This window comes from Dendrobates tinctorius, unplaced genomic scaffold (assembly GCF_039654945.1).
Source record: "Dendrobates tinctorius isolate UK_male_01 unplaced genomic scaffold, ASM3965494v1 ptg000043l, whole genome shotgun sequence".
Lineage (NCBI taxonomy): Eukaryota > Metazoa > Chordata > Amphibia > Anura > Dendrobatidae > Dendrobates > Dendrobates tinctorius.
In genome coordinates this window covers 25,472,056-25,491,195 of record NW_027361711.1, presented here as the reverse complement: position 1 = coordinate 25,491,195, position 19,140 = coordinate 25,472,056, and the positions used below count along the sequence as shown (strand labels likewise).

Below are 19,140 nucleotides of genomic sequence, written 5' to 3'. Positions count from 1 at the left end.
AAATTTCATTCATATAACTTGCGTTTATATGTGAAAAAAAAACAAAATTTGGCGAAAATTTTGCAATTTTCCAACTTTTAATTTCTATGCCCTTAAATCACGGCACACAAAACACTAAATAACATTTTACACGTTTACATGAGCACAATTTTGGAATCAAAATTTTTTTTGTTTGGAAGTTACAAGGGTTAAAAGTTGACCAGCGATTTCTCATTTTTGCACCATTTTATTTTTAGGGACCACATCACATTTGAATCCACTTTGAGGGGTCTATATGATAGAAAATATCCAAAAGTGACACCATTCTAAAAACTGCACCCCTTAGGCTGTGTGCCCACGTTGCGTTTTTTGTAAGCGTTTCCGCAGCGTTTGTGCCGGCTCAGACCCTGCAGAAATGCTTACAAGATGCTTCTAATTAATTTGCATGCGTTTTTGGCTTTTTGTGCCAACCGCTCAGGAATCGCTTAGCGGCTAAAAACGCAGCATGCTCATCATTTTCCGCATAGCTGAGCGTTTTTAGCCATCCCCAATGTTCCCAGAAAACGCGTGTCAAAACGCGCAAGAATCGCGCGGAAAAAAGACGCGCGTTTTCTGGGAAGGGGATCCTTTTCCTGGGCGTTTAAAAACCCTAGCGTGGGCACATAGCCTTAAGGTGCTCAAAACCACATTCAAGAAGTTATATTAACCCTTCAGGTGCTTCACAGGGATTTTTTGAATGTTTAAAAAAATGAACATTTAACTTTTTTTCACAAAAAAAAAGTACTTCAGGTCCAATTTTTTTTATTTTACCAAGGGTAACAGGAGAAATTGGACTGCAAACGCTATTGTGCAATTTGACCTGAGTACTCTGATACCTGATATGTGGGGGGGAACCACTGTTTCGAAGCATGGCAGAGCTCAGAAGGGAAGGAGCGCAGTTTGACTTTTTCAAAGCAAAATTGGCTGGAATTGAGATCGGGCGCCATGTCACATTTGGAGAGCCCCTGATGTGCCTAAACAGTGGAAACTCCCCACAAGTGACCCCATTTTGGAAACTAGACCCTCCAAAGAACTTATCTAGATGTGTAGTGAGAACTTTGAACCCCCATGGGCTTCACATAAGTTTATAACGTACAGCCGTACAATTAAAAAATCATATTTTTTCCACAAAAATGATGTTTTCACGCCCAATTTTTATTTTCCCAAGGGAAACAGGACCCCAAAAGTTATTGTTGAATTTGTCCTTAGTACGCTGATACCCCATATGTGGGGTTAAACGAATATTTGGGTGCATGGCAGAGCTCGGAAGGGAAGCTGCGCCATTTGACTTCTATGGCTGGAATTGAGATCGGACGCCATGTTGCATTTGGAGAGCCCCCTGATGTGCCTAAGCAGTGGAACCCCCACAAATGACACCATTTTGGAAACTAGACCCCCCAAGAAACTTATCTAGATGTGTGGTGAGAACTTTGAACCCCTATGGGCTTCACTGAAGTTTATAACGTACAGAGCCATAAAATTAAAAAATAACATTTTTTCCATAAAAATGATCTGTTCACCCCCAATTTTTATTTTCCTAAGGGAAACAGGACCCCAAAAGTTATTGTGCAATTTGCCCTGAGTACGCTGATACTACATATGTGGGGGTAAACCACTATTTGGGCGCATGGCAATGCTCGGATGTGAAGCAGCGCCATTTGACCTTTATGGCTTGAATTAAGATCGGACGCCATGTTGCATTTGGAGAGCCCCTGATGTGCCTAAGCAGTGGAAACCCCCCACAAATGACACCATTTTGGAAACTAGACCCTCCTAGGAACTTATCTAGATGTGTGGTGAGAACTTTGAACCCCCATGGGCTTCACATAAGTTTATAACGTACAGCTGTAAAATTAAAAAATAATATTTTTTCCACAAAAATGATCCTTTCACCCCCAATTTTTATTTTCCCATTGGAAACAGGACCCCAAAAGTTATTGTGCAATTTGCCCTGAGTATACTGATGCCCTATATGTGGGAATAAGCCACTACAAACATGACCCTTTAGTCCCCAATTTTTTTAATTTATCCAAGGGTAACAGGATAAATTGGACCCCAAAAGTTGTCCAATTTGTTCTGAGTACACTGATATCCCATATGTGGGAGTAAACTACTGTATGGGCACACGTGGGGGCTCGGAAGGGAAGTAGTGACGTTTTGGAATGCAGACTTTGATGGAATGGCCTGCAGGTGTCATGTCGCATTTGAAGAGTACCTGGTGTGCCTAAACTGTGGAAACCCCCCACAAGTGACCCCATTTTGGAAACTAGAACCCCAAGGAACTTATCTAGAGGTGTGGTGAGCACTTTGAACCGCCAAGTGCTTCACAGAAGTTTATAACGCTGTGGCGTGAAAATAAAAAAAATCATATTTTTTCCACAAACAATGACATTGTGGAATGGTCTGCGGGTGTTGTGTCACATTTGGAGAGTCCCTGATGTGCCTAAACTGTGGCAACCCCCACAAGTGACTCCATTTTGGAAACTAGACCCCCAAGGAACTTGTTAGGCATCAGGTTTCTGGCACTGCACAGCAGGCATCCCAAGCATTGCCTTCAGCAGTCTCCCATTCCTCTCCAGCCACAGTGGATCCTGCTCAGCATACTCATCAATCCCAGTGCTCTGCCCACACCAGCATTGTGGGTTTGGTTTCTGCTGCCACCTCTCTTCCAGCTATAGCAACGCATGCTGGCCAGCAGCGAATGATTCCAGGGACTAAGTCCTCCTTTCGGTCCACTGAGCATGCCCGTGGGACGATCTCCCATTGGAGATCGGAGGTCACATTTTCAGGTCTTTCTCCAGCTCGGATTGGGCCAACAGGAAGGCCCTGGAAGGACGCTGCTATAAAAGGTTCACATGGCCGCCCCGCCATGCACTATGATAGACTTTGATGCTATTCTGTTTAGTGGTGTGTGATGATGGATGTATGAGACTGGTGTCTGACTCATTAAGATCTCCTCCCTTTGATACGTATGAGTTGGGGCTCAGGAGTCAGAGTCAGCACCTTAGCACTGCTTAGCGCCGCAGTGTAGTCAACTCACTGTCCTGTAGCGCCTTGGGGCGTCGGCCCGTACAGGCCTTACATACCGCTGCTACCGCAGTGTCTGCCAGAGCGGCGCCGTGCGCAGTTACGTGCGCTTACCAGCACGGTTCTTATGCTGGCTAGTGGTGTCCACCAGGGCAGACATTGTACCCGCTCTGAGCGGTAGTTCACATAGCCATGATCTGTGATGTTAACAGGTCACGCTTATACGCCGGCTGGTGCGGACTCCGTGAAGTACTGGAGTCTGTCCCTGCACGCACCGGGTCAGTGGTTACCCGCCGGTGTCCGGCTATCTCCTGCTATATTTCATTCCTCATTGCTTAACTGCAGTTTGTCACCTCTGCACGGTGGAACGCACCATATATCTTATACCATCTTTATTATTTGGTGCGTTCCGCCAGCCCCTAACAGAACTTTTCTAGATGTGTGGTGAGCACTTTGAACCCCCAAGTGCTTCACAGAACTTTATAACGTAGAGCCATACAAATAAAAAAAATTATATTTTTTTTCCACAAAAATGATATTTTTGCCCCTAATTTTTCATTTTCCCAAGGGTAACAGGAGAAATTGGACCCCAAAGTTGTCCAATTTGTCCTGAGTATGCTGGTACCCCATATGTAGGGGTAAACCACTGTTTGGGCACATGGCAGAGCTTGGAAGGGAAGGAGCACTGTTTTTCAGCGTAGAATTGGCTGGAATTGAGATCACACGGCATGTTGTGTTTGGAGAGCCCCTGATGTGCCCAAACAGTGGAAACCCCCCAATTCTAACTCCAACCCTAACTCCAACACATCCCTAACCCTAATCTCAGCCCTAACCCTAATGGGAAAATGGAAATAATTACTTTTTTTAATTTTATTATTTTTCCCTAACTAAGGGGGTGATAACGGGGGGTTTGATTTACTATATATGGCAGGTTTTTATGTTTGGCAGCTGTCATTCGCGAAAAGATGCTTTTTATTGTAAAAATAGTTTTTGCATCACCACATTTTCAGAGCTATAATTTTTCCATATTTTGACCCACCGAGTCATGTGAGGTCTTATTTTTTGCGGGACGAGTTAACGTTTTTATTGGTACCATTTTCAGGCACATGACATTTTTTGATCGCTTTTTATTCTGATTTTTGGGACGCAGAATGAACAAAAACCAGCAATTCATGAATTTCTTTGGGGGGGTGCGTTTACACCGATCCGCGTGTGGTAAAATTGATAAAGCGGTTTTATTTTTCGGGTCAGTACGATTACAGCGATACCTCATTTATGTCTTTTTTTATGTTTTGACGCTTTTATACAATAAAAACAATTTTATATAAAAAATTATTTTTGCATCGCTTTATTCTGCAAGCTATAACTTTTTTATTTTTTCGCTGATGACGCTGTATGGTGACTCAGTTTTTGCGAGACAAGATGGCGTTTTCAGCGGTACCATGGATATTTATATGCGCCGTTTTGATCGCGCGTTATTGCACTTTTTGTTCGGCGGTATGATGATAAAGCATTTTTTTTTGCTTCGTTTTTTATTTTTATTTTTTAAGGGGTTCACTGAAGGGCTTAACTAGTGGGACAGTTTTATAGGGTGCATCGTTACGGCCGCGGTGATACTAAATATGTGTACTTTTATTGTTTTTTTTTTTATTTCCAAAAAAGGAATTTATTAGGGAATTTTTTTTTAATTTATTTAGCGATTGTTTATAAATTATTTTTACACTTTTTTCTTTTTTTTTTAACTTTATTACATTGTCCCAGGGGGGGACATCACTGTCATGTGTCAGATTGCTGATCTGACACGTCACACAGCGCTGTGTCAGATCAGCGATCTGACAGGCTCTGCACAAGGCTTCCTCATAGCAAACAAAATCTTAAGGACAGTATACATATAAATGGAGGTGGCCCTGACCCAGAATGACCACCCCATTGCATGCAATAGCCATGGAATTACACCCAAAATGCCGTATACAAAAAGAAAATGGAGTAAAAAAGATTCCACCAAAAAGAAATAAAATCAGAATAATTTTATTTAACTCATAAGTTATGAGACACCAAAGTACATGAAACAAGGTCACATTAATACAGAGCTCCTATAAGAAGAAGAATTCAGGTGCAGAAAAAGCACACATGCAGCTGTCCAAAAACAACCAAGCAAGGGTACATAGAAGGGTATATGGACTATAATAAAGTGATAGTGCTTCAAGTCAAATCGAGAAGATAGTTTAGTAACCCAGTATGTGTCCACTTCACAGTGTTAAATCCAGCATAGTAGCGCACATATTGGCCAGAGGGACCACAAACCAGGTCACAGTTTTTAAAGGTGCTTACCCATGGCTGCAGTACGCCGCATATATTATTATATATTTTTTGCACTTTAAATTATGCACTTTATTCTATGGCGTTTAACGCGATTTAAATAATATATATGATTGTGTATATTTTCTGACACGTCTAAATATGACTGCTCCTATCTTGGAGTGATAAATGTATGATATGCACTTTATATTGGTATGTAAATGTATTATATGTATATCTCACTTTGTCTCATACACTGTTTTTCTATATATGTTTATATCCCGCAACATACTTGTATATATCTTGCATTTCAGTAAGATGGCACATTAATAGACTTTTTTAGTACACCGCTGCATCAGAACATGATTATTTTGGTACTGAAGGAGTTTGTTTTTCCTGGTCGCGTTATCTGTATTGAGATCTTCAGTGTGCATGTCCTCTGTGCAGGTACAGCCGGCGTGTCATCTTCGGCGCCGCTGTATGACGTGTGCGGTTCAGTGACGTCATCGGAGACCCCTGGTGAACCGCACCGCCATTTTGGCGCCATCTGCTGATGCGAATTCTGGGCCCTGTTTTCCGGTCACATGCGCCGTTCATGATGATCTTCTGCAGCTGCGGTGGGGGTTTATAAGGGATACAGGGACAGATCATACTATCACAGCCCCCCGACGAAGCCCACGCGAAACGCGCGTAGGAGCTACACGTGCGGCATACTTTGTAGTCATGGGTAAGCACCTTTAAAAACTGTGACCTGGTTTGTGGTCCCTCTGGCCAATATGGGTGCTACTATGCTCATGCCCACGCGGCTGCGCTCCCTACACCTCGTACACACGCGGCTGCGCTCCGTACACCTCGTACACACACTGCTCCGCTCCGTACACCTCGTACACACGCGGTTCCACACACCTCGTACACACACGGCTCCGCTCCGTATACACGCGGCTCCGCTCCGTACACCTCGTACACACACGGCTCTGCTCCGTACACCTCGTACACACGCGGCTGCGCTCCGTACACCTCGTACACACACTGCTCCGCTCCGTACACCTCGTAAACACGCGGTTCCACACACCTCGTACACACACGGCTCCGCTCCGTATACACGCGGCTCCGCTCCGTACACCTCGTACACACACAGCTCTGCTCTGCACACCCCATACACACACGGCTCCGCTCCGTACATACACAGCTCCGCTCCGTACATACACAGCTCCGCTCTGCACACCCCATACACACATGTTCGCTCCATACACCTCGTACACACACAGCTCTGCAACATCCACCCTGACCCCACACAGAAACTTTACCTCATCCAGCATCATGACAACCAACACAGCAGAGTCCTGCAGACAACAAGGCTCCTGATCATGTGACCCCTGACTCCTCCCCTCCTATGACCTCATCACAGGTCCTTTGCGCACAGAAAAGGACTTCATTGCAGGCTGTGGGGGGCTACTGAGGTGGCTCTATATGGGAGAGCGAGGATGGGCTGCATGGGCATGGGGGGGTGGCGGATCAAAAACGGGACTATCCGGCGAGAATTGGCACGGTTGGGAGATATCACGATCTAACCTGCCGGGCTCCTGACTCCCCCGGGCCCAGTCGCAGTAGTTACGCCCCTGACGCCTGCGCAGGAGTGCAATGCCAGGGAGCCATGAAGCAAGCAAGAGTGCAGCATTGCAAGAAGATAGGAGGCGCCAGACCAGGACCTGCGACACCCATCGGACCTGACCGCCCTGCAGGTGAGTATAATATAAAGTTATTTTTCTTCTCATCTAGGTCAGATCGGGGGCTTATCTACAGCATTATAGAATGCTGTAGCTAAGCCCTGAATGGTGGCAGTAACTTGTATCTGCCAAACCTGGTGACAGGTTCACTTTAATCTATGAGTCCTTGCTCACTTGAAATTTTTTTTCTCAGCTAAATCGGACTGAGAAGAAATGGCAGCATACTGAGATTGTCTTCGTATATCGGACAAGACTTGTAAATGCAAGTCAATGGGTGCGAGAGAGAAAAAAAAACGCACAGTACTCTGACCATGCGATTTTTACACACCCTTGAAAAGAAGACATTTTAGCAGCCACATACAGTAAAATCACAGCATGACGTGACAGAATATAATTGATATATAGACATAAAATAAATAGCTATAAAGATGTCAGTGACATATGAGTACAGTGACTGTGCAGCTTATTGTAAATGTATGCAATTAATAAATCTTGGAAAAATGTCATGTGATCCCCTGATATTTTATTACCCAGCAGAGGGACAGCGGACAGCTGAGAGTAGATGTTTATTACCTCGGAAGGGGGAATTACTGTTCACATGGTCAAGTTCTAAATACATTAGATAGGACTGCTCTGATGGGTATACTGTGGCGTTTGGTAGAGCGGCTTAGCATACATTTTTTGCAAAAAATGTATCAACTAAATACCTTGTTTTATTATCATCTTTTTACTAGCACTTGCTGTTTATTTTTGGAATTTTTTTTACAGCAGAGTATTTTTTCACGTTTGTTGTACTGTGTATCTCTATGTTCCAGTTTCTTGGTGGTGTGAACACTGTCTTACGGACTTGTTCACTGTATGTGCATGGCCCATGCATTAGTTTGTATTCATATAAGAAAGGCGTCTAGCTGGGATACCTTTGTTTGGCCTTTCTGATCTCCTGACTGGAGGCTGACTTGGTTCTTCTGTGTCTTCCTTGATGGCTTCAGAGCTTATCCACACTTCAATGTTTTCCTTTTCGTCATCTGGGATTGATGATTGAAATTCTTGTTCTTGCTTCTTAGGTGGAATAACTGGTGTAACTTCATGGAATATGAGTGATACAGAGTTTTCATCAGTCACTACATTTCTGCTGATTGTTGCTGTGTTTGTCTCTGGTTGCAGGTTTCTGTATCCATTTTGAGTTTCGCTATAGCCCACCAGGACTCCTTGCTTTGCATGTGATTCTCACTTAGAACATTTTTCTTTGGGAACATACATAAACGTTTTCCTGAGGTGCTTGAGGTTTGACTTCTCGCAGTTCTATAGCTCATATGGAGTTTTATTTGTGGCATTACCTGGCAGTCTGTTTTGAAGATAGCAAGCTGTCATGATGGCTTCTCCCCAATATGTTGTAGGTAGATTCGCATCAAACAACATACTTCTTCCACTTTCACAGAGAGTACGGTTCTTTGTCTCTGCAATGCCATTTTATTCTAGATTGTATGGAATGGTAGTCTGGAACACGATTCCATCCTTTTTTAAAATGGTTTGAACTTTACCACTTCTATATTCGGTTCCATTATCTGCATGCAGGGCTTTTGGCATTCTTCCAAATTTGTTAAACACTACAGTAAGATTTTCTTAAAGTTTCTGTGGAGCTTCATCCTTACTGTGAAGCAGGTAGGCGACTGTATATCTGGAGTAGTCATCAATAAATGTGAGAAAATATCTCTTCTCACTAGGAGTTTGAACACTCACTGGACCACATACATCTGTATGTATCAGATCGAGAGGCTGTGAAGATCTAGTGGTGCTTATTTTAGGAAAGGATTTTCTGGATATTTTCCCTTTAAGACAGCTAGTACACTTCATCATTTGACTACACTGGTTGATTTCAATACCATTCGCAAGTTGAGCTAGTGTAAGGATTCTGGATGTTCCCTGTAGACTGTTTTGCCCTTGTCTGAGATGGAGTCTGGTACTTTGTCCTGCCCTTGAACTTAATGTCTGTCCTGTTATTTAAGTCCAGGTTGGGAAACACCCCCTGCCTGAGTATTTTGTGTGCTGTTGGCTCCTGAACTTCCTCCTGGCTTGCTTCTGTAGTTCATACTGCTGCTCGTTACTCAGTGCTCTGCCTCATCACTTCCAGCTGCCTTCAGTCATCTGTGCTGCTTCCTGATCCTGTCTGTGGTTACTTTTGTTCGGACGTCTAAGTGAGGAGTTATACTTTTCTGGAACTACTGTGTCCTTAAGAACCTTTGACATTATTATCAGTGTGCTAATTCTTGAATTGTGTTGGTGTGGGCTGCAGTGCTGGACTTTGTGTGACTTTTTCAGCCCTAAAGGAGTACACTGGAAATCCTCCTCATTGCTGAACATCACCCGCATATTTCTTTACTTCCATGAAAGTTGCTTGACATTTTCATTATGTATAAGTGCTGGTCTCTCTCAGTTTCATTTAACGCTGTTGCTGGACATTTTCTTTTTCTGCTGTTTGCACTTCATTGTAAATTCAGGATAATCTCTGTTAGTTTATGTTGTACACCTTCTTTGTTAATGCAGTTTATTTTGTCACAACCTCATTCTCAGATTTGTTATTATCCTATGCAATCAGATTCCATAGTTTCTTCATAATTGTTACAGCTAGCTTACTTACTGCTTCTGGGTCTCTGTGCCCAAGACATCTGTGCCATACATGGATACAGTTCTTATGTAGATCTTGTCTATCACTGTACACTCTTTCTTTGCATTATAGCTGATAAAGTTCATCTTGGATTCCTTCTGCAAGAGTGTGACCCTTCTTTGAGATGATGCAGCTGTTGTCTCTAAAAGTAACTATATCCCCCTTTTGCCTGAGCTTCCTTACTGACAGAAGATTGCTTTCAAGGCTGGGATCAAAGAGAAGATCTTTCATTGGGATTTTCTGCTTTGTGCTGAGGAAACTGGACAGTGGAGGTAGAGGTCTCATACTCCTTCTGAAGTCATATAGTGACCATTAGCTAATATGACCTTTTCTGACTTGCTTTCATTAAGGTGAGTGAAGAAATCCTTGTTATTTGTCATACGACTGCTTGCACCAGAATCTATATAACATATTACCATATATGCTTTGCAGATGGGCCTATACTGGCATTAAATGCGGCTTCAACACAAGCAGAATCTTCAATTACAGCTGTTTTAACCCTTTGATGACTGTTCTGCTTTTTAAGCTGACTCATTCTTGCTTTCCAAATTCTGCAGTCTGCTTTAAGGTGGCCAGGCTTTTTATAGACAAAACATTCACGAGTTTCTCTTAGATTATAATAATAATACTAAATAATATAATAAATTTTATTTCTATAGCGCCGACATATTCCGCAGCACTTTACATTTCGGAGGGGATTTGTACAGACAATAGACATTACAGCATAACAATAATCACATAAATTATAACAAATACCAAGAGGAATGAGGGCCCTGCTCGCAAGCTTACAATCTATGAGGAAAAAAAGGGAAACACGAAAGGTGGGTGGTAACAGTTGCTCTGATTGTATGGACCAGCCATAATGTTAAGTGTGTATCAGTACAGACACAGAGGGCTAATGGATGCATAAAGCATATGGGAACATGATGCGGGGAACCTGACAAAGCAGCAAATCACAGGTGATTATTATGAGGGACTTCAACTACCCCGACATAGACTGGGAAACTGAAACCTGCGTATCTCAGAAAGGAAACCAATTTCTGTCAGTGACCAAGGATAATTATCTGTCACAACTTGTGCAGGAACCAGATGACCAATTTTGGAGAAATGGTCAGTGACTACCCAAATAACCCTTTTGTTACGAGACTTGGGCAGAGCCTTAATAAAATCCATCCCGACCATCTCCCAGGGCCTATCTGCCACTGGCAAAGGATGTAATAAGCCCGCAGGTCTCTGCCTGGAAGACCGATTCCTGGCAAATGAGATGCAAGCCTGAACGTAATCCCTCACGACCCGCACCAACTGAGGCCACCAATAAGTTCTCACCAATAATGTTTAGGGAGAGAGGATAGATCTGTGGAGACCTCAGATGAACCAACCTGAACCTGGGGCTGCAAACACCATCACTCACACGACTTACTCCATCCCAGTATACTCCCAGTAGACCAGTCAATGTGGGGTGAATGGTGATGCAGCCATGGTATACTCAACAATACCTCATCAATACCCTCAGGAATAATTAATAAAGAAATGATCTCCTGATGTTTTGGAGATATAGCAAGGAAGAGGGGTGTAGACTGATGTGTGATCAGAGAGGGTAATGTGGACCCATTTACCACTCGGATGGTGATCGGCTTGGTGAGCATTACTAGAGGTATTGTGTGCCGTTGGGTGAAGGCAGAAGACATGAAATTACCCTCAGCACCGGCATTCACGCAAACCTCTGGGTCGACCCGTAAGACAGTGTCACCCTGAAAGTTGGCTTGGAGGACCTCTCCGCCGTGTATAGTAAGCCTCCTCCAAAAGCCATTAGACACGATCTTCTCCCCTGCCGCTGGGGACATCTGTTGGCGTAATGGCCTGCCTGCCTACAGATATGGCAGGTCATGGGTGTGTGAATGGAACGGGACTTTGATTCCGCTCGAGGTACCTCCATGGCCTCCACTGGCTCGCTAGACTGAGCTGGAGATTCCAGAGATTTGGCGAAATTTCGTGCTAGATGAAACCTTTGCCTACACTGGGCTCACTCCAACCTTCTTTCGGCATACCGAAGTTCGAAGCGGATGGAGACTGATATTAAGTCCTCCGGTGTGACAGGAATCTCTCTATTGGCCAGGGCGTCCTGTACATAATCAGTGAGTCCCTTCCAGAATACGGGGATTAGGACTTTATCCGACCACTCCAACTCGTTTGCTAGAGTCCGAAATTGGATGGCAAACTAGCTGACCATGGAGGAGCCTTGAGTTAACGCCAAGAGTTGGAGCGTGGTGTCGTGGGTAACACGAGGTATTAAGAAGACCTGTTTCAGAGCACTCAGAAAACAAGAGACGCTCTGCACCCCCTGGTCATTGCACTCCCACAGCGATGTAGCCCACTCCAACGCCCTGTCAATCAAAAAGGAGACCACAAATCCCACCTTGGCCCGCTCTGATGGGAAGCGTGAGGCCAGAAGTTCCTAATAAATAGCGTACTGGATCGCAAATCCCTGGCAGACTTTGCTGTCACTTGAGAACTGCGGCGTGCCAACGTTTAACATGCATGATGGGAAGCTGTGGCATGTGGTAAGCCAACAAGACCTTCGAAGAGGGAAATGTGGAGTGTCTGTCACCGGCCGGGACAGCACTCCTGAAGAGCCGTGGTATTAACCCACGTTCTATTGGCAATATACCTTTGACTCCACATCAAGATATACAGTGCTCATTACCACATTGGTCCACAGGAGTCAAGACATCCACTCAGACTACACCTTAAGGTGCATTGACCACATTGGTGGTGTGTTCCTAATTTGCAGCAAGTGTTCCTCTTTTTAATAGATACTAGCGCCACTTACAATTTATATTAGATTTTAATAATTTTCACACCACCCTTTTATATGTTTTGTTTAAGTCCAGTCAGACAGGACCTTGCTCGTGGACCAATCTGGACCTGCCACATCACCCAAGCAGCTGACGACCGACCGCCAATGAGAAGTCGCCACCTCACGAGAATGCTTAGTAGGGAGAAATCTGGACTTAGCCTCTGGAACGTCTCTTTACCGCTGCCTGTTGTTAGTTACTATAGCTTTGGCTGGAGAGCTAACAACAACCATGTGCACAGCACGGGTCTCAGCAAGACGCTGAGATCGATGTCTTTGCTGAGCAGCCTCCACTGTGGCCGGAGCAGAACGGGAGACTGCAGAGACAGACAAGGCTTGGGATTTACCCTGTGCAGCGGGAGAATCCCGGCGCCTAACATTCTGTCTCCCAAAAATCGGTATAGAAAGCGTTCAATACATGTTCTATGCTTGAAAATGGTACTAATAAAAATGACAAGTCATCCCACACAATAGCAAGCTGTCACATGACAGCAGAAATATAAACAAAAATATAGCTTTCAAAATATGGCAATGCTAAAACTTCTTTTGTGAAAAAAATGTATTTTAGTGTGTAATAGCAATTCTTGACCTGCTGTAGATTTGCTTATTCTGCCTCCCAAAAATCACAGCAAGGCTCCGCTCACATTTGTCCTGTGTAGAGTTGAGCATTCCGATACCGCAAGTATCGGGTATCGGCCGATACTTGCTGTATCGGAATTCCGATACCGACATCCGATATTTTTTCAATATCGGGCACGGGCATCGGAATCGGAAGTTCAAAGTTGATTGACAGCCGAAATGACGTCATCATGATGCGCGGTCTGTGCGCATCATGATGTGCCGTCATTTCGGGCCTTCCGGGGGTCTCTGACGGCCTGCCGGGGGGCTGTGTGGACTGCCCGGGGTCTGTACCGGCCTGCCGGGGGGCTGTGCCGGCCTGCCGGTGGTCTGTGCACCCTGTGGGGGTCTGTACCGGCCTGCCGGGGGGCTGTGCCGGCCTGCTGGGGGGCTGTGCACCCTGTGGGGGTCTGTACCGGCCTGCCGGGGGGCTGTGCTGATGTCCGGGGGTCTGTGCAGGCATCGTCCGATGGGACTACAAGTCCCATCGGGCGATGCCTGCTACCATGACAGTGATTGACACATTAGCCAATGATGGGACAGTAGTAGTCCCATCATCCGGCTAATGTGTTAAATGTTAAAAAAAAAAAAAATACTACATGCATGCTACATGCATGCTACATACATACCACATATATACTACATGCATGCTACATACATACTACATGCTACATGCATGCTACATACATACTACATACATACTACATGCATGCTACATACATACTACATGCTACATACATACTACATATATACTACATATATACTACATGCATGCTACATACATACTACATGCTACATACATACTACATACATACTACATGCATGCTACATACATACTACATGCTACATGCATGCCACATACATACTACATGCTACATGCATGCCACATACATACTACATGCACGCTACATACATACTACATGCTACATGCATGCTACATACATGCTACATACATACTACATACATGCTACATGCATGCTACATACATACTACATGCTACATGCATGCTACATACATACTACATGCTACATGCATGCTACATACATACTACATGCTACATGCATGCTACATACATACTACATACATACTACATGCATGCTACATACAATACATTCATACAATACATACATAGACATACAGTACATGTAACATACTTACCAATACTTGTCACATTGTTCCCCGAAGGCATTGTCTTTTACGGAATAAATATTAACATAACAAACCACAAAAATACTCACCCATGATCCGAAGCAGTCCACGAGTGTGTCCCACGACGATCTTGGGTAGAGAACTGCAGCATCAGCTGATGCTGCCGCTCTCTACGGGCTGCAGGAATCCAATGACCTACCTTCCGTCATTGGATTCCTGCAGCCCGTAGAGAGCGGCAGCATCAGCTGATGCTGCAGTTCTCTACCCAAGATCGTCGTGGGACACACTCGTGGACTGCTTCGGATCATGGGTGAGTATTTTTGTGGTTTGTTATGTTAATATTTATTCCGTAAAAGACAATGGCTTCGGGGAACAATGTGACAAGTATTGGTAAGTATGTTACTCTATGTTATATGTACTGTATGTCTATGTATGTATTGTATGAATGTATTGTATGTAGCATGCATGTAGTATGTATGTAGTATGTATGTAACATGTAGTATGTATGTAGCATGCATGTAGTATGTATGTAGTATGTATGTAGTATATATGTAGCATGTAGTATGTATGTAGCATGCATGTAGCATGCATGTAGTATGTATGTAGCATGCATGTAGTATATATGTAGTATGTATGTAGTATGTATGTAGCATGTATGTATGATGCATATATGTAGTATGTATGTAGCATGCATGTAGTATGTATGTAGCATGCATGTAGTATGTATGTAGTATGTATGTAGCATGCATGTAGTATATATGTAGTATGTAGTATGTATGTAGCATGTAGTATGTATGATGCATATATGTAGTATGTATGTAGCATGCATGTAGTATGTATGTAGCATGTAGCATGTAGTATATATGTAGCATGTAGTATGTATGTGGCATGCATGTAGTATGTATGTAGCATGCATGTGGTATATATGTAGTATGTAGTATGTATGTAGCATGCATGTAGCATATATGTACTATGTATGTAGCATGTAGTATGTATGTGGCATGCATGTAGTATGTATGTAGCATGCATGTAGTATATATGTACTATGTATGTAGCATGTAGTATGTATGTAGCATGCATGTAGTATGTATGTATGTAGTTTTTTTTTTTTTTTTTTTTTTTTACATTTAACACATTAGCCGGATGATGGGACTACTACTGTCCCATCATTGGCTAATGTGTCAATCACTGTCATGGTAGCAGGCATCGCCCGATGGGACTTGTAGTCCCATCGGACGATGCCTGCACAGACTACCGGAGCCTGCACAGCCCACCGGCAGGCCGGCACAGCCCCCCCGGAGCCTGCACAGACCACCGGCAGGCCGGTACAGACCCCGGGCAGTCCGCACAGCCCACCGGCAGGCCGGCAGAGACCCCCGGAAGGCCCGTACAGACCCCCGAGAGGCTGTACAAGGGCAGGAAAGGGTTTTTCCAATTCCGATACCGGAAGTCTCATAGACTTGAATGGGACTTCCGATATCGACATCGGCGATACCGATACTTTTTTTAAAGATCGGCCGATCCATTCCGATCCGATATTTTGAAGTATTGGACGGTATCGCTCAACTCTAGTCCTGTGCTCTATGCTGAGACTTAACTCCCGGATTTCTGTGTAAATCTCTGAAACGTGATTCAGACAGAAGCCCTGGCAGAAGATACCCTATAATGAGGCAGATGGGTGCAATGTGGACCCTGTCTGGCCTATGTTCATGAAAGGGTGGTCGGCCTCAGTTTTGTGCACCTCTGAATAGAAAGACACCGCTGAATAGAGGCCAGACATAGTCCAAGGTAATGCTGCCTCATTATAGTGAATAGATCCCTCAGAGGATCTATCTGAATCACATCATTTGGAGATTTGTATGGAAATCCCAATGTAAATGCTCAGCATACAGAGCACAGAATAAATCTGATCCAAAATGTTTTGTAAAATGTTCCCAATAAAAGCTTTAAATCAATCCACAAAAAAAGCAAGTCCCCACTCAAATGTCAATGGAAATATAGGAGGCTTCAATGTTACTGGTAGTAAAAAGCCTCTGGAAATGCGCTATGGCTCCTCGCCCCCCAAAAATAAATCCAGCAAATTATGCACTCCCATTATGCCTGAACCACATATAGCGTCTACATGATTGGCATTTCTCTAGCGATGAGAGTATGTTTAAATTATTGGTGGTTGTCTAGAGAAGCAAGAACTGGGCATAATGTATTTGGCATTACAAAGCATGAGCTCTACAATCGCAGATTTGCTATTTTCATTTAGCAATATCCATTGCTGCTTGTTTCTGGAATTCACCCATGGGGTCAAAATCATCAATACACCTATAAATACATTTGCAGAGGGGCATAATTTCCAAAACAGGATCATTTGATGTGTGATTCAGCTCTCCTAACACTTAGGGGCTCTGTATATGGAGTCCGCAAACTATTCCATGATTATAATTTGTTCTCCCAGAGCCAAATAGCATTTCTTCACTCCCGAGTCTCGCCTTGTGGCTAAGCAGTACTGTACAGCTTATAGGGTATTTCCCAATTTGGTAGAAATTGTTTGACAAATTTTGGTTCCATTTTTGCCCATTTTCTCATCTAAAATCTGGGGCTAAAACAATATTTTTTTTCACTACTCAATGGTATAAAATTCTGTGACACACCCATGGTATGGTATGAATACAATCACTGCACTCTTGGATGAATTCATTGAGAGGTGTAGTTTGTAAAATGGGTCACTTGTGGGGGGTTGTGCTGTTCTGGCAATTCAGGGGCTCTTCCAGTGGGCCATGGCACCAGCAAACCAAAACAATAAAATTTGAACTATAATATGGAGGTCCTTCTCTTCTGATCTTCCCACGGTGTTTGAAAAGGTTTTCCCGATTACATATAGGGTATTGGCACACTCAGGAGAAATTGCACATCAAATTGTGAGGTCCATCTTTTCCTATTTGCTCTTGTAAAAATTAAAAATTTGGAGCTTTAACAACATTTTAGTGGTAAAAATGTCATTATACTTTTGTATATAAAAGAATGTACCTAGAAGGAATATAGAGCGCACATAGGGTCTTATCCGAGATAAAAGGAATTTTCGTGAAGGATAATCAAATTTACTCACCTATTATAGTTGTGTGAGACAACCACTGCACTTAGCACTGGCGGCTGCTGAAAGCCCCGATGTGATGATCCTTTGCTAGGTGAAGAGAATGGGGCATCAGGCTGCGCTGTTTGCCTGTCAGGATGATGTACCAGAGGAGTCCAAGTGGATGTAATAGAAAATAAAGGACGCGTCTCCATCTGCCTCCTTTGCTATAAATAGTAGACCCTGTATGTGTATAGACTGTTATGATTGGGTCACCGAGGAGGAAAGCAAGACCAAGCTAAGCCACAGAAAACCTGAGAGGTTGGTAACTAAGCGGATGCAGAGCCCTGATCCTATCCACACAACTAGCAGTAGCCGTGGAGCGTACCTACGATGATCCTAGACGCCTCGACACAGCCGGAAAACTAAGTAAGCCTAAAGCAAGAAAGGAGAAATCTAATCTGCCCCAGAGCAGACCCCAAAGGAACAGATAGCCCCCAAACATATTGTCGGTGAGTCAAGATGAAAGCACAAACACAGATAGGAAAATAGACTGAGCAAATGATGGGGCCCACACTAACTAGACAGGAAAGGAAAGACTCTGTAATCATGCAAAAAACCCTGCAAAAAATGCCCAACACGTCTGATAGAAAAATACTGAAGTCACTAGACTTCGCCCACTATATCAGCACTTTGGCCTCTTTTTGCTCTGCTTTCAGAATATACCAATCTAATAAGGGACAAAATCAAACTGGCACAAGCAGTAACATAAGGATGGAAATTCAGCACAGCCCCAGCTGGAGCTGGCTGAACACACAAAACTGAAATAGACAAAACCAGATCAAATGTGAACAATAGCAAAAGACCTCAGGAGGCAGGAAAAATTCACCAGCAGGGATAGAGGGAGTCGGCTGTCTTAAATCCAGTCAGAAACTCCAGATCTACAGTCATCCTCTTCATTATCAGGTGGCAGGACTCTGTTAATTAGATCAGCTCCATTATCTCCAGTAACCACCAGAGGGAGCCCGGGAAGAAAACTCGCGACCCCTCTGTCAATATAACCAACTCCACTACCTTCACTAGTAATCAGAGGTAGCGCAGAAAGCGAATTCACAACAATAGACTGTCCTGAGGAAGTGGTGTGATCACCACGAAACGCGTAGAAATAAAGTCTATTTTCTATTACATCCACTTGGACTCTGGTTCATCATCCTGACAGGCGAGCAGCGAAGCCTGATACGCCATTCTCTTCACCTAGCAAAGGTATATAAAAGAATAAAATTCTGTATAAAATTCTGTGAGGCAAATATGGTGTAAACTTGCTCACTCATCCCAAGGTAAATTATTTGGTGGGTGTAGTTTGTTAAAGGTGGTCATTTATGGGGTTTCCACTTATTTTGACCTCAGACATCTGCCAATGTGACATGGCACCCTCAAATCATTCCAGCAAAATGTGAACTCCAATATAGCGCTTGAGCTTAGCACTGTAACTCAAAAGTAGTTTTCAATCACATATGAGGTATTGGCGTACTCAGGAGAAATTGCGTAACAAATTGTACTGTTCATTTTTTCCCATTATTCTCTTTGAAAAGTTAAAACTTGTGCACAAAGCAACATTTTATGGGAAATAATTGTAATTTTCCATTTACTCAGTTAAAATTCTACAATTCTGAGAAATTATCTGAGGAATAAAAATGCTCGCTATGTCCCTAGATGGATT

General features: G+C 43.5%; 1 long non-coding RNA gene across 1 annotated transcript in view; it reads left to right on the top strand.

Annotated features, from left to right (window-relative positions):
- The first annotated feature begins 6,804 nt into the window (after positions 1–6,804).
- LOC141089026 (uncharacterized) overlaps positions 6,805–19,140 on the top strand; it is a 44,958-nt gene continuing 32,622 nt past the window's right edge. The window contains exon 1 of the long non-coding RNA XR_012232146.1: positions 6,805–7,085. This is a non-coding gene — a long non-coding RNA (uncharacterized lncRNA). The remainder of the gene's footprint in view (positions 7,086–19,140) is intronic.